Consider the following 14,830-nt stretch of genomic DNA (forward strand, 5'->3'; position numbering starts at 1 on the left):
AAAACCCATAATGCATATCCAGCTCTGTTTATTACACTATTCATATCTACTACTATAAATAAACAAACTGGTATTCTAATTACTAGATTCCTATGAATTATCATTAATCAGTTCACCATAGCTCAGCCATTATTGGATGGCCTAAATGTAAGTTTCTGAATTTTTAAGAATGAGTATTACTTTTTTCATTCATGCAACAGTATTTATTAAGTGCTTACTCTATGCCAAGAATTATTTTAGGTCCTGTGCTACAAGATGATCAAGGCACGTTCTTCCTCTCATGGATCTTATACTTCAGGGAAAGAAAACAAATTATTTTTAGGAAAAAAAGTAAGCAAGACTAGATGATGACAACATTATTATCATAATATAACAAGGCAACATGATAAAGACCAGAGGGCTCCTTTGATGGTCAAAAAAAGCCTCACTTAACCAAAGAGGTAACATTTAAACCAAGACCTACATGACAAAAAAGAGTTGCCAAATCTTTAAACTGCAAATCTCATTAAAATCATATAAGTTCTGAAGTCTATTCATGTACTATGTTCCAATGAAATTTGTTAAAAACTATCTAGTCAGTGAATAAAGCACAGGAACAGATAATTTATACAAGAAGAAAGGCAAGTGACAGTGATCACATATTCTCTTCTTCATTTTCTAGTTAAAAAATGTTCACTGTAACATATTAAAATTCAAATAATACAGAAGTATGTATAGTAAATTAGGGAAAAATAATCTTCCTGTTACCTCTAATTCTACTTTTCAGAGATATTGACTGCTAACAGTTTAAATTCTGTCCTTCCTGACCTTTTTCTTGTTGACATTATTTATTTACATATACACACTTTAAAAAAATTTTGCTTGAGTTATGTAACACATTTTTGGCAGAATTCAAACAATATAAAAATATACAGAGTAGGGGCTTCCCGGGTGGCGCAGTGGTTGAGAGTCCGCCTGCCGATGCGGGGGACGCGGGTATGTGCCCCGGTCCAGGAAGATCCCAGGCCCACATGCCGCGGAGCGGCTGGGCCCGTGAGCCATGGCCGCTGAGCCTGCCCGTCCGGAGCCTGTGCTCCGCAACGGGAGAGGCCACAACAGTGAGAGGCCTGCGTACCGCAAAAAAAAAAAAAAAAAAAAAAAAATACAGAGTAAAGCTAAGAAGTCTCTCTTCATTTCTGCTAAGCTTCCTCTCCTCCCAAAAGGTAAGTGCTATTAATGCTGTACTCTTGTGACTCCTTGTTCTATCCATTTATATACATACACATATTTTAGGGATTTTGGTGTGTGTGTGTGTGTGTGTTTTTAGCTATATTATTTTATTTTTTAAAAGATTTATTTATTATTTATTTAATTTATTTTTGGCTGTGTCGGGTCTTATTTGCGGCACGTGGGATCTTTGTTGCAGCGTGCAGGGTCTTCATTGTGGTTTGCGGGTTTCTCTCTAGTTGTGGCATGCGGGTTTGGGGTTTTGTCTTCTCTAGTTGTGGCATGCAGGTTCCAGGGCACGTGGGTTCTGTAGTTTGCAGCACGCAGGCTCTAGTTGAGGCGCGCGAGCTCAGTAGTTGTGGCACCGGGGCTTAGTTGCCCTGAGGCATGTGGGATCTTAGTCCCCTGACCAGGGATCGAACCCACGGCCCCTGCATTGCAAGGCGGATTCTTTACCACTGGACCACCAGGGAAGTCCTGGTGTGTTTCTTTAAACAACTACAGTATTTGTATTTTTTGACATTTCTTCCTCACCCTGATTATTTATAAATATCTGCAAAGCTCTTTCAATTTCAGGATATACAGGCCTACCTCATTTTTTCTATTAATGGGTGTTTAACCTATTTATATTTTATTATTATGATAATTTTTCTATTTTTTTTGTTTTATTGACTTCAGTTTTTTTATCATTCATATTTGTTTTACATTTGAGTGTATGTAAATTTGAAAGTGATACATTTAAGATGCAATATATCATAACAGCTAAAAGCATATACTCTAGAGGCAAACTCCCTTGGTTGAATCCTTTACTATGTGACTTTGAGCAAGTCACTTATCCTTTCTGTAACCCATCTGTAAAACAGGGATAATGACAGTACTTACCTCAGATTGGTATGAGAAATAAATGAGTTACTATACTTGAAGCACTTTAACAGCACTTTGCAAATTTAAGTGCTAATACTTACTAATAATAGCAACGTTATTATTGATTATCCTTATAACTCTATTTAATACTCAAACCTGTATTTCCATGTTCTATATAATATTTATTAACTCCTGATGATAACTAATGAAAGATATATTTGATCCCTTCTCCCTACCACCCAATTTAGGTGATATTTTTTTACTGCTTATCTTTATAACTTTAAGTATACTAATATCTCTAATCCTTAAATGATAGCTCTATAACTGATTGTGAATGCTGAGGAAATCTGTGTACTTTCTTTTTTTTTTTTTTAAGAAGAAAAATTTTATTTCAAACAGGTTCAGTGGTATGTGTGCTACAGCAAAGGCTGATTGTAGCAGTTTCCTTTCAAACCTGCATTGATGTATAAATTAGATGTTTTTTGGGAATGATTAATTTCTGGTAAAATGTAGATTCAATCCAACATTACACCAATTTTTACATTTATTGTAGACCCTATTTTAGTACTAGAGGTTAAATTTTCATCACCAAAAAATGAGAATATCCTTACAGCTACTCCTAAGGTAATGAGCTGTGAAATTAATTCCTCACTATTGCTTTGAAAATATACCCCTAGGTTGTTAAGAGAAATTCCGACTTCATCCAAATCTGTTATTTAATTCTTCAGTCATCATCTACTGTTGGCTTGATTGTCACTCCTCTTCTTATTTGACCCCAACCAATTAAACGCCAGTGTCTCTCAACTCTTTGGCTACGGGCAATTTTTTCTCCTACTTCTGTGCACACAGGATTAGTCAAAACGATTTTGCCCAAATCAGCCTTGACTGCACTAACTCTTCCTCCTGTCAACAGGGATCCTATGTTCACCATAAGTACTTCATTCTTAGACAGCTTTTGCACTTTTGCTGCTTTCTTGTCTCCTTCAGTGAGTACACCTAGAAGCCATCTAAGCAGGAAATAGGAAATTTCCAATTCTGTGAAGACCTCAGGTAAAGCTTCAAGTGCACCAAGTACCTGCCCCACCATTCCGTCAGCCTGGCACAAAGTGTGATCAATTTTTGTTCCAACTCCAATAAGACCTGGAGCAGCATACTGAAGATCATTATGCTGTGTGAAAAGCGATACAATTTTGGAAAAGATGGGTTTACACATGAGTTTTCCTTCACTATCTTTGGAAACAATACCAGGTCTGACTACTATCTCCTGGCCCACCTTTAATACTCCTTTAGAATACTACCACCAGCTACACCCCCCTTAAGGTCATCAACTTCACAGACAGATTTGTTGACATCAAAGGATCTAATAACAATAAGTTGGTGTTCTGAAGTATAGTCTCTTGGGGGTACTGGAATTTTCTTTACTATGTACTCACAGACAACTTCAATATTGTATTTTAGCTGAGCAGAAATTGGAATAGGAGCTCCTTCTGCTACTGTACCTTGTACAAATTCAAGGATCTGTTCATACTGTTCTTTAGCCTGGCTTTCTTTTACCATTTCAATTTTATTTTGTAGAATCAAAATATGCTTCAGTTTCATGATTTCTATCACAGCCAGGTGTTCACAGGTCTGAGGCTGAGGACAAGACTAGTTACCAGCTATCAAGAGAAGAGCTGCATCCATCACTGCGGCACTGGTCAGCATAGGAGCCAAAATATCATGGCCAGGAAAGACAACAAAGGAAACATGTCTGACTAATTTCAAGTTCCCTTTGGTCCCTGGAATGTCTGTAGGAAACTCATCGGGTGTACTACTTCCACAGGATCTATAAAATTCTGGCCGAGGACAATTAGGGTCGTCAAGTTTATAAATCTTAGCATTAGCATAGCCAAGTTTGATTGTAATATTTCTTTCTAGTTCATTTTTGAACCTGACAGAGTGAACTCCAGAAATAGCTTTTACAACAGTAGATTTCCCATGAGCTACATGACCAATTGTACCTATATTAATTGTGGCCTGTCTGCTGATAACTTCATGTGAAAGTGACGTCAACTTGGTAACACCGAAGTGTTGAGATCTTGCTGAGAAAGGTGCAACTGTCCTAAAGTCACACCAGCCTCACCCCCCGCCATCTTGCCTGGAGAGAATCTGTGTACTTTCTACCTTCTCTTTCTTTTCTGCCTCTAACTCTTGTAAATTATATCAATTCTACGTTGTCAGACTTTACATTCATATTCTGAGTCTTAGAGAGAGTTGTATTCAATGATCATTACCATTCCTTTTGCAGCAATTAATAAAATAGAAAATTAAAAAAAAATCTATGAGAACCCAAATAATTCTTTAAGAATACTAATAGATACTTCAGATGGGTTTATGGTAAGAATGTAAGAATATTTTAGAGTAACTTACTACATTAACTAAACAGAAAAAAAAAAAAAACATGTCTTAGCGATATAAAGAAAACAAGCAAAAAAAACCCTCCTAGCATCTGATTCAATTCAGCATCCAGACATAATTATAAAGAAAAAAACATCTAGGAATATAAGAAAGCATCATTAACTTGATGTAACATATCAAACAAAAATGTACAGTAAACATCATATTTAATGATGAAATTTTAGAAGTATTCCCTTAAAAGTGAGGGACAAGAATTTCCACTATTATCACTTCCATTCTAAAATGGTACAGGATATCCTAAGCTGAAAAAAGAATAATAAAAAGTTTGAAAGATTAGAAAAGGGGGAGAAAACCTGCCATTACACACAAAGGGTATGACTATTATTGAGAAAATCCAAGTGGGTCAACAAAGTATTAGAACTTATTAGTTATTACTAAGTTCAATAAAAGGTGCCAGGGCAATTGGTTATCCATGTGGGAAAAAATTAAATTAAATCCCAACACATCATACTAAGTACACAAATAAAAAATCCATGTGGATTAGGATTAGAGACCTAAGCATAAAAAGTGAAACTGTAAACTTTCAGAAGAGTACACGAGAGACCATAATCAGATAAAATAGAGCAAATATTCCAAGACTTTAAAGAAAATGGTTGATTCTACAAACGCTCATTGAAAATGAGCTCCATTAAGAAATGAAAAGACAAGCCAAAGACTGTGAGACAATATTTGCAAAACATCTATTTGATAAAGGACATGTATTCAAAATATACAAAGAACTCTTAAAACTCAGCAATAAGAAAAGAAACAACCCAATTAAAAAATGGACAAAAGAGCAGAGAGGACTTTTAGGGAAACTACTTTGTATGATACTGTAATGGTAAATACAGGATATTATATATTTGTCAAAACCCACAGAACTGTATAACACAGAGTATATTCTAAGGTAAACTATGGACTTCAGTTAATAATAATGTATCAATATTGAGTTCATCAAGTGCAACAAATGTACCACACTAATGCAAGATGTGAATAGGGAAATTGTGGGGTAGGGGAAGAATGGATATGGGAACTCTCTGTACTATCTTGATCAAGTTTTCTGTAAACCTAAAACTGTTATGAATAATAAAGTCTATTAATTTAAATTTAAAAGTCCAAAAGATGATTTCTCATAAGGTTTTTAAGAGTAGTTCTACATACCTTTAAATGTGAAGAAATTCCATTAGGATTCCACACAGAGCTTCTGTCACCATTCAAGATAATATCAAGATATTATCAAGATATTATCATATCACTGTAGCAGTTTTAGTATATCAATGTGTTGAATGAATCTATCAAATATCAATCATATAGGATTTCTGTAGACTTTATTCATTATAGTTTATAGGAGGAAAACCAATTCCATTTAAAGAAGAGGACAAAAGCAAAAATCAATTTGACAAACCCTTATGTACTCATTTATTTGCCACTTCCTCTGAAAAAATATATTTTTAAAAACTTCCTAAAACATTCTAAAAATTTTCAATAGTCACCTTGAAAGTTAATCCAGAACTGAATGACATAAGCTTCCAAGTAGCTTATACTTACAAATGATGATAAAATACATTTTCTGGCTTTCTTTAACCACTTTACAAAAATATAGTCAATATTGTATTATAAATATAGTCAAAATTTAATGTTAAAGGAAAAATGTCGATAATCTTCAAAAACTGATTTCCATAATTTTTCTACTCAATTGATTTGCATTGCTAATCAGAGAGGGGAACTCCTGTTATTAATTTTTATGGCAATGGTTAAAGCCTTTATGTGTTATTACTTAAACTTACCAACTTTTGTTTTCAACTTAATCTTATGGGGTAAAAAAACTAAGAATCCCTTTACCTTAAGGCACCAACCTCTTAAATGGCTTTTTCTGACTGAACGATTTTAAAGATTTGTTATGAAATTATACACTATTTTCAAGCTTTCCTTAATTACACGTCTCTACATATTTTACAACTCTGTGATATTCTAACATTAATATAGTTTGCTGAAAAATCCTTTGCTGTTGCCTAGTGAAGTCCAAGTACAATAAGAATTATCCTATGAAGTATGAATATCCAGACCCAAACTACCAGCAAAGAGCTATGATGAAAGGCTACCATCACTTGAACATGTAGAGAGGCTGCAGAGATAGTGCAGAAAGGTAAAGTTTGGAAACATTTTCCCAAGTAAAGATTTAGGAGTTCACTACAGTTTGTTGTTGTTACTGTTTGTGTAAATTTTTTATAACCTGAAGTATAACTTAAGAGTAGAAATCATAAGTATAACTTGATTTAGTTTCATAAAATGAACAACCTACATTTTATCTGTGATGATTATAGTTAAAGGTGGTAGCAAAAGAGCAGGAAAGGTTGTATAGAAAAATCGAAGTTTTAACTGAGTCTTCAGAGATTCGTTTATATAATCAAACCAGTCCATTGCACCACATCCAAGAGAACTCCCTAACACACTGCAGTTAAGTGGAAAATTCAGGGTTTTTTAATGCTAACTTCCTCTTTCTCATTGGAGGTCACTTGGGATTTTGCTTAATGGGGGTTCATAGTTGGTACCTCTATCATCAAACTGAGTACTAATGCATCTGTGAAAACTATTCTTAGCTTGCAAGCCATACGAAAAACAGGCAGGTTGGCTCATAGGTCATAGTTTGCTTACCCCTGAGCTAGAAAATCAAATAAATCATAGGTATGTCACAAACGTCACAATGCAAAGATACAACTATAAAACCCTATATTTATTACAATTATAAATTATCCAAATCCTATAAAATAGCATAAGTACAATGCAGGTATTGATTTTAAGAGAATTCATTGTCACAGTGTAGACCTAAAATTTGTATTCGATCTAAAATAAACACTAGTTTTTTAATTAGCCATGTTCTCTCTGTCTTCTTAAAATTTAGAATTTGGTAGCTAAAAAGTGGAAGCAACCCAAGTGTCTATCAATGAATAGGCAAAATGTGGTATATATATATATATATATATATATATACATACCTACAATGGCACATTATTCAGCCTTAGAAAGGAATGAAATTCTAACAAATGCTACAACACTGATGAACCTTGAGGACATTAGCCTAAGTGAAACAAGCCAGTCACAAAAAGAAAAATACTGTATGATTCTACTTTTATGAGGTACCTAGAGCAGCCAGATTCATAAACAGAAAGCAGAATGGTGGTTACCAGGGGCTGAGGGGAAGGGGGATGGAGGCGGGTAATGGGTATACAGTTTCAGTTTTGCAAGTCGAAAAGAGTTCTGTAGATGGATGGTGATGACAGTTGCACAACAGTATGATTGAACCTAGCACCACTGAACTGTACACTTAAAAACGGTTAAGATGGTAAATTTTATGTGATGTGTATTTTACCACAAAAAATATGAAAAAATTTTAGAAACTGGAGTTAATTTGATAGCTTCTCAACAAAATTTTTCAGAGGAAGTAAATTGACACTTTCCCTCTTAACAACTTCCTCAGTAAGCAGTTCATTATTCTATTGACCCTAGAACAGAATTCAAGGCTCTTACTATTCTCTTCAAAAAACACCACTGCATAATTTAAATATTTGAAGGCTTCACTGAGACCTTTAAATAAAAGAATTTGAAAAACAAATTTTGAATCTAGTTGGTTCTGCCCCCACTCCCCCAATCTTCTCACTTTCTTGAGGATTAGTTCCAAGAACACAGGCTACTTGCATTTCTGCTTCAGGGTGTCATCTAGCTTCAATCAAGGTGTTTGCTGGGCTGCATTCTCATTTGGAAGCTTGAATGGAGAAGAACTCGCTTCCAGACTCACTCAGGTTGTTAGCAAAATTCATTTCCTTGCAGCTATGTGACTGAGAGCTTCAACATTTTGCTGTTTATCAGCCAGAGGCCATCCTCAGCTCCTAGGGGCTATTAACATTTCCCTACCACATGGCTCTCTTCATAGGAAGTTCACAACATGGCAGCTTACTTCTTTAAGGCCATCAGGAGAGTGAGAGTGAGTGTGATAACAAGACAAAATCTTAATGTAACCATGGGAGTGTTATCCCATCAACTTTGCCATATAACATAACATAATCATGGAAGTGACATCCAATCACCTTTTCCGTATTCTATTGGTTAGAAGGCAAATCAGAGGTCCTGTCCACACTCAGAGGGAGGGGATTATACAAAGGAGTACACATCAGAGGATAGGATCATGAGGGCCACCTTAGAGACTGTCTGTCACGCTGGGAGAAACCAATTGTACACCTCAGCCTTTGAGTTAGATGTCTGGGCCGACACCCTCAGGGCTTTCAATGGCAGAGGTGACAATTACCATCCTCTTATTTTCCTACCAATAGGAAAACAAATAAATTCCTTAGACCTTAATAAACATTTGTTTACAAGCAAGTGAGCTGTTGAAAGTTTGCCTAAATCATGTTTATATATTTCCACTCACTCAAAAACACTTGCCCAGAAAAACAAACAAAAACCCCCCAAACAAAATAGAAACCCTTGCATCTTAGTATTTTTTTTGGTAGCATTTTGTTTTTTACTCACTAAACAAAGGATAAAAGGCAAATTGGCTTCTGAATTGCTGTCCTCATTATGTACATTTTCTAATTTAGTACAATTATTTTTTAAAAATTAATTATTTATTTATTTGGCTGCACCAGGTCTTAGCTGTGGCACGCGGGATCTTCGTTGCGGCATGTGGGATCTTTAGTTGAGGCATGCAGGATCTTTAGTTGTGGCATGAGAACTCCTAGTTGTGGCATGTGGGATCTAGTTCCCTGACCAGGGATCGAACCCGGGCACCCTGCACTAGGAGTGCGGAGTCTTAGCCACTGGACCACCAGGGAAGTCCCTAGTGCAATAATTAAAATCAAATAAGTATATATAGTATATGTTTAAATTGTTTGACCAGCTTTTTCATTTTCTTTTTTTTTTTCTTTGAAGGGTAAATGTCAGTATGGTATAATAAAGAATGTATCTGGTCCTTGACCCCAGTTCCTGGGGTGGAGCTCCTAAAACTCTTGGAATTTTCTGAGTGATAGGAGTGTCTTTATGCTAATGAAATGACTCATGGTGGGACCCTAGATAGATTCAGGATAATTTCTGGCTGGCCACTAGAAAGACCAACCATTTGATTAGAGGGCTGACTTTGGGCCAGCCTGACCTCTAGGAGGGGAAAAGAGCTGGAGATTGAGTTGAATCACATGGCTAAGGATCCAATCAATCATGAACACCCCAATAAAAACCCTATAGACACTGAGGCATGGTAGAGCTTCTTGGTTAATGAACATATGTTGGAGGGTGATGTGCACTGACTCCAGGGTAAAAGGGAATGGAAGCTTCACATTCCCTCTCATAACTTGCCTTATTTGTCTCTTCATATGACTGTTGCAAAATTACATCATTTATAACGAAGTTAGAAGAAGTATAGTATAGTGGTTTACTTAGTTCTTTTGAGTTGTTCTAGCAAATTATTGATCCAAGGGGGTTACAGGAACCCCCAAATCTGTAGCCAAGTCAGTCAAAAGTCTGGCTGGCATCAGAAGCAATGGCATCTGGAGAACTGAACCTTTAACTGGTGGGACCTGCACTGACTCCTGTAATCTATGGGTGATTAATATCAGAGTTGAATTGAGTATACCCAGCTGTGGTAGAAATGGAAGAGTTTATTCTTTACCCAAATAGCAAAATTCTGAATTAGTGTTCTGTATTTCAAATAAGAGACCAACTCTTTTTATATATTAAGATATGCAACTCTATTCAGGGGGGTTCTAGAGCATAAGGAAAAAATTCCAAGTGATGAATGATGATTTTAATTATTTTACTCTTTGTGAAACTGTGCAACTCAGATTGAGACTAGAACCCATGGGCCAGGGCTTGCACCCAGCCAAAACCCAGACTGGGACTCGAACCCACAGTCTTTTAACTGAGATCACACACCTGGTCTCAGGACTTAATGAAGCTCAGGTTCTTGATGTCTCACTGCAGAAAGAATTCAGGGAGAGACAAAGTGAAAGGTAAGAAGTGTGTGATTTTTTCTAAATTTTTTTATTTAGAGAGAAAATTTTTTCTAAATTTTTTTATTTAGAGAGAAACACAATCCACAGAGTGTGGGCCATCTCAGAAGTCGAGAGCAGCACCAGGGTATGGGATTGTCAGTTTTTATAGGGGTGGGTAATTTCATAGGCTAATGAGTAGGAGGAGTATTCCAGCTATTTTGGGGAAGGGGTGAGGATTTCCAGAAAGTGGGCCACTGCCTACTTTTTGACCTTTATGGTCAGCCTTGGAACTGTCATGGCGCCTGTGGGTGTGTCATTTAGCTTGCTGATGTGTTAAAATGAGCATATCCTGAGGCTTCAGGTCTAGTGGAAGTCGACTAGTCTGCCATCTTGGACCTATTTGGTTCTAATCAGTTTATGTCATGTCCTCGGGCTTTGCCATTCTTTTAAAGGTTGTGCCCTGCCCCCTTCCCTCCTGTTTCACTTGGGTCTTTCTGGAATTGTTCAAAAAATAGCACTGATACATTTTCATGTACATTTATTAAACTGCAGGAGAACAATGGCATGTCATTACAACACAGGACTTCATTATCTTTTGCAAGTATTATAGACTACTTATTTTCTCTACAGTGGCAGGAAAAGAATGGGGGGCCAATATCTTCCTTTGTAATATCCATGGCTTCAAAAGCAATATGCATATTCCATGTTAGTGTAAAAAAGAACAAAATTCCAACACTCATGTTTTACAGTAAGAAGAAAAGTACTAAACTATTCATGAGACAATCCATTTTTCTACACAGTATTCTTCTGGGGTGGTAACAGATCAACAAGCTAAGACAAACATGCAAAAGTATAAAGTTGCCAGAGAATAGGAAAAGACCTGAGAAAAGTGAACTCTTCAAGTATTTTGTAAAGTTCTATATTTATTAGGTGCCTAAATTGTTTAGGCTTTCTAATTTTCAACCCTATACTAGGAAAGCTGCTGAACCACTTTAATTTCATGTAATATAGGCCATAAGAGTCAGCACTCCAAATCTAGAGCCAGCATTTTCCTTGCTACATTTACCTGACAGTAAACAACTGACCAATCATGAACAGAAAGCAAATCAAACACACACATAGCTTATGATAATTTTCATTCTGGGAGTCTGGGGTTACACAGATCTTCTTAAATCCCATTTCAGACCCAAGAACGATATAAAATACCGGGTTTTCTGGGATGCTCTAAACATGTAGGTCTTTCTAGGCAGGGCTAACTGCTATCCAGTGCCACCATGAACAGATCATAATCCAAGCCCAGGGTAAAGATAACTCTAATATACCAAGAGGAGGCCCCATCTGGAGCCACATTAGATACTTTTTAAAGTCCCCCCATTAAGCTGAACTGACACCAGTGAGCTTCTGCAGAAACAGGACCCACTTTTGCAGTGGGTATCAAGCCAAACTGACACAATTGTCATCTATACTTTTATATAGACAATGAAAAAAAGAAAAACAAAGTGAAACAAATATAGAAGTTCTAGTACAGTGCCAAGGAATGAAAAGTCTTTCTTAGAAATGAGCTCTATTGTTAAAATGACACTCAACGTCTATTTATGCCATCCAGTACTTTTATCGCCTATCACTCAAGTACTTAAGCATTTAAATGCAACACTAATTGTTCTGGACTTTTATCCTCATATAGTTGATACATATATCAAAGGCATATATGAAATAAAAAAAATACCACCATGTACGACAACTGTACTCCACAAAAAAAGAAAAAAAACTTTACTCCTAATTTTTATCTTATAACTTCACTTTTAAATCACTTATTTTCAATGCAAGTTTAAGTAGCAACTTACAGTAGGGTTTAGATACACTGATATCCACTATTAAAATCTATTACCCTACCTCAACAAATTTAATTCCTTTTCATCTTAATTTGGAGAAGAATAAGAAAACAGGAACTTTGTTCATTTGTTTGGAGAGGTATCTATTCTAGCTGTCTATCTATCTATTCTATTCTAAGCAGTCATCTACGGAAATACAACAGGTGGACTGTCTCATATGCTTATGTGAAACATTTAGCAAATAATCAAATCTCTTTTCAAATTTAGTTCATCTTTTCCATGGGCCTTAAAAGAAATAATTAGGTTTTTAAACAATTTTTAAAAATGTTTACTGTGGATGTTGTATGTTTCTAAGAAATGATTTGTTCCTTTTTTTTTTATTGTTACAATACACAGAGCTTATTTAGATTTCACCAGTTGTACATGCATTCATCCCATGTACTTCTGCCGTCTAAAGTCATCACTTGGAGGCAACAATGGAAAATAGCAGTGTCAGAAGACCTGGGTTCTTCACTAGCAGTGTGACCTTGAATAAGCCACCTTTAACTATAAAAGGGGAATAATAGCTGGCCTAATACATAATAGCAAATTATTTCATTTATATAAAAATTGATTACTTGTTTTGAAATATTTTAAGAGATATGGGAAAAGAATCTTGACATTCTTTTCATAGGAAGGCTGGTGGTGAAAAGCACAGGCTTTATAGTCAGGAGTCCTGTGTTTCTTGGATTCTAGCTCTGTTGCTAATTGGAGGTGTGACCCTAGGCAAATTATTAATCTCCATACTTTCAATTTCCTTGTATGCTTGAGACAATCCCACCTCAGAGGATTGTTGTAGGGATGAAATGAGGTAATTCAATAAGTGTTCATTCAACATATATTTATTTAGTAACCATTCTGCTTGGTGCAATACTGGTTAAAAGTTCCTTTATCAAATACACACACACACACACACACACACACACACACACACATATGCCATACTCTGTGCTAGATTCCAGAGATTAAAAAAGAAGCTGAAGATACAGTAAAGCAACATTATGACAAAAAAATACTAATTTTACCCATGTACCTTCTTGGAAACAATCACAGGAATCTGATTTTTTTTTTTTTTTTTTTTTTTTTTGCGGTATGCGGGCCTCTCACTGTTGTGGCCTCTCCCGTTGTGGAGCACAGGCTCCAGACGCGCAGGCTCAGCGGCCATGGCTCACGGGCCCAGCCGCTCCGCGGCATGTGGGATCTTCCCGGACCAGGGCACGAACCCGTGTCCCCTGAATCGGCAGGCGGACCGTCAACCACTGCGCCACCAGGGAAGCCCTCTGATATGTTTTTGAGAGCTGTTACAAACAAATTTGCACGACTGAATCCAAGTATACAATGTCAGGTCTGGATTCAGAAGATAATTCTGAACTAGTAGAAAACACATTTCAAGTTTAGCTGTTCACCAGTGGAATGTGTCTAACAGGATACACACAAGGTCACAAACAAGACAAAGATCAGAGTCATGGCATATACCACACAACACATAACCAGTATAGTGCCTGGCATAGGATAAGTGCTCCTAAATATTGATCGAAAACAACTGAATTTGGGTGTCAACTCTGACACTTTCACACTGAGTGATTCTGGGTAAGTTATTAACTTTTCTAAGCCTTAGTTCTCTGTAAAATAGAAACGTGTCTGCTTTACCTGTCATAGGACAGTTGTGATCAAATGAAATCACATAAGAATGTATCTAATGCTTAATAAAACAGTAATTGTGACACACATGACTACTGCTACCTATTAGCTTACAAGCCTGCTTGTAGGGGTAAGACGTTAATATGTAAGCACCAGGAAAGGAGCAGCACCAAGATCTACTGAAAACAAACAAAAACAACCCAGAACTTATTTTCTAAAAATGTCATTTTCCTTGTGATGAAAAGATCTGGCCATTGTCAAACTGGTACTGTGGCTTTTCTAACCCCCAGGTTACAGCAGCAGGCTCTGCTGAGTGGCATCTTGCAAGGCGGAAGCTCTCAGTCCACGCAGGCGGCGGTGGGTTCGAATTTGACGATCATCTTCATCCCAGGTCCTAGTAAGGCACTACGGGTAAGGTGCCTTTGTAGTTAGCCGAGCAAGAAAACCACAGCGCATAGCCACCTCCACCTTCCACAGGGAGAAGGGACAGCCCGCCTGCCCACCTCACTCGGCCCGGGACCCCCGCATCTCCCGCCAAGCCTTGCGCTCTCAGTCCTGCCTACTGGCACGTAGGCAAGCGCGGCAAGAGGCTTGGGAAGCGCGGCCGGGACCGTCTACTTACTCAGTGGCCGCTTGGTGGGCGCCTGCTGGCCGAGACTCCGAACACCGCGGCTCTCTAGCCTCTCGGGACTCGCCTTCCTTCTGAGCCCTAACCGCAGCTACAGCAGCCTCTCCAGGAACTGAGAAGCGTCGAGGAGCTGACAGGGAAGCTGGGGAGGAGGACGAACCCTGGGCGGGGTGGCTGTTTGGACACGCCCCCGAACCCTCCGC

The 14,830-nt window shown here is 37.4% G+C and overlaps 1 pseudogene across 1 annotated transcript; it reads right to left on the reverse strand.

Annotated features, from left to right (window-relative positions):
• Window positions 1-2,769: 2,769 nt before the first annotated feature.
• Window positions 2,770-4,202, reverse strand: LOC307060120 (eukaryotic translation initiation factor 2 subunit 3-like; annotated as a pseudogene). The gene has a single exon. The product of its transcript is annotated as a eukaryotic translation initiation factor 2 subunit 3-like (transcript).
• Window positions 4,203-14,830: the final 10,628 nt, after the last annotated feature.

The sequence above is a fragment of the Hyperoodon ampullatus genome (genome assembly GCF_949752795.1).
Source record: "Hyperoodon ampullatus genome assembly, chromosome: 1".
NCBI classification, from domain to species: Eukaryota; Metazoa; Chordata; class Mammalia; order Artiodactyla; family Ziphiidae; genus Hyperoodon; species Hyperoodon ampullatus.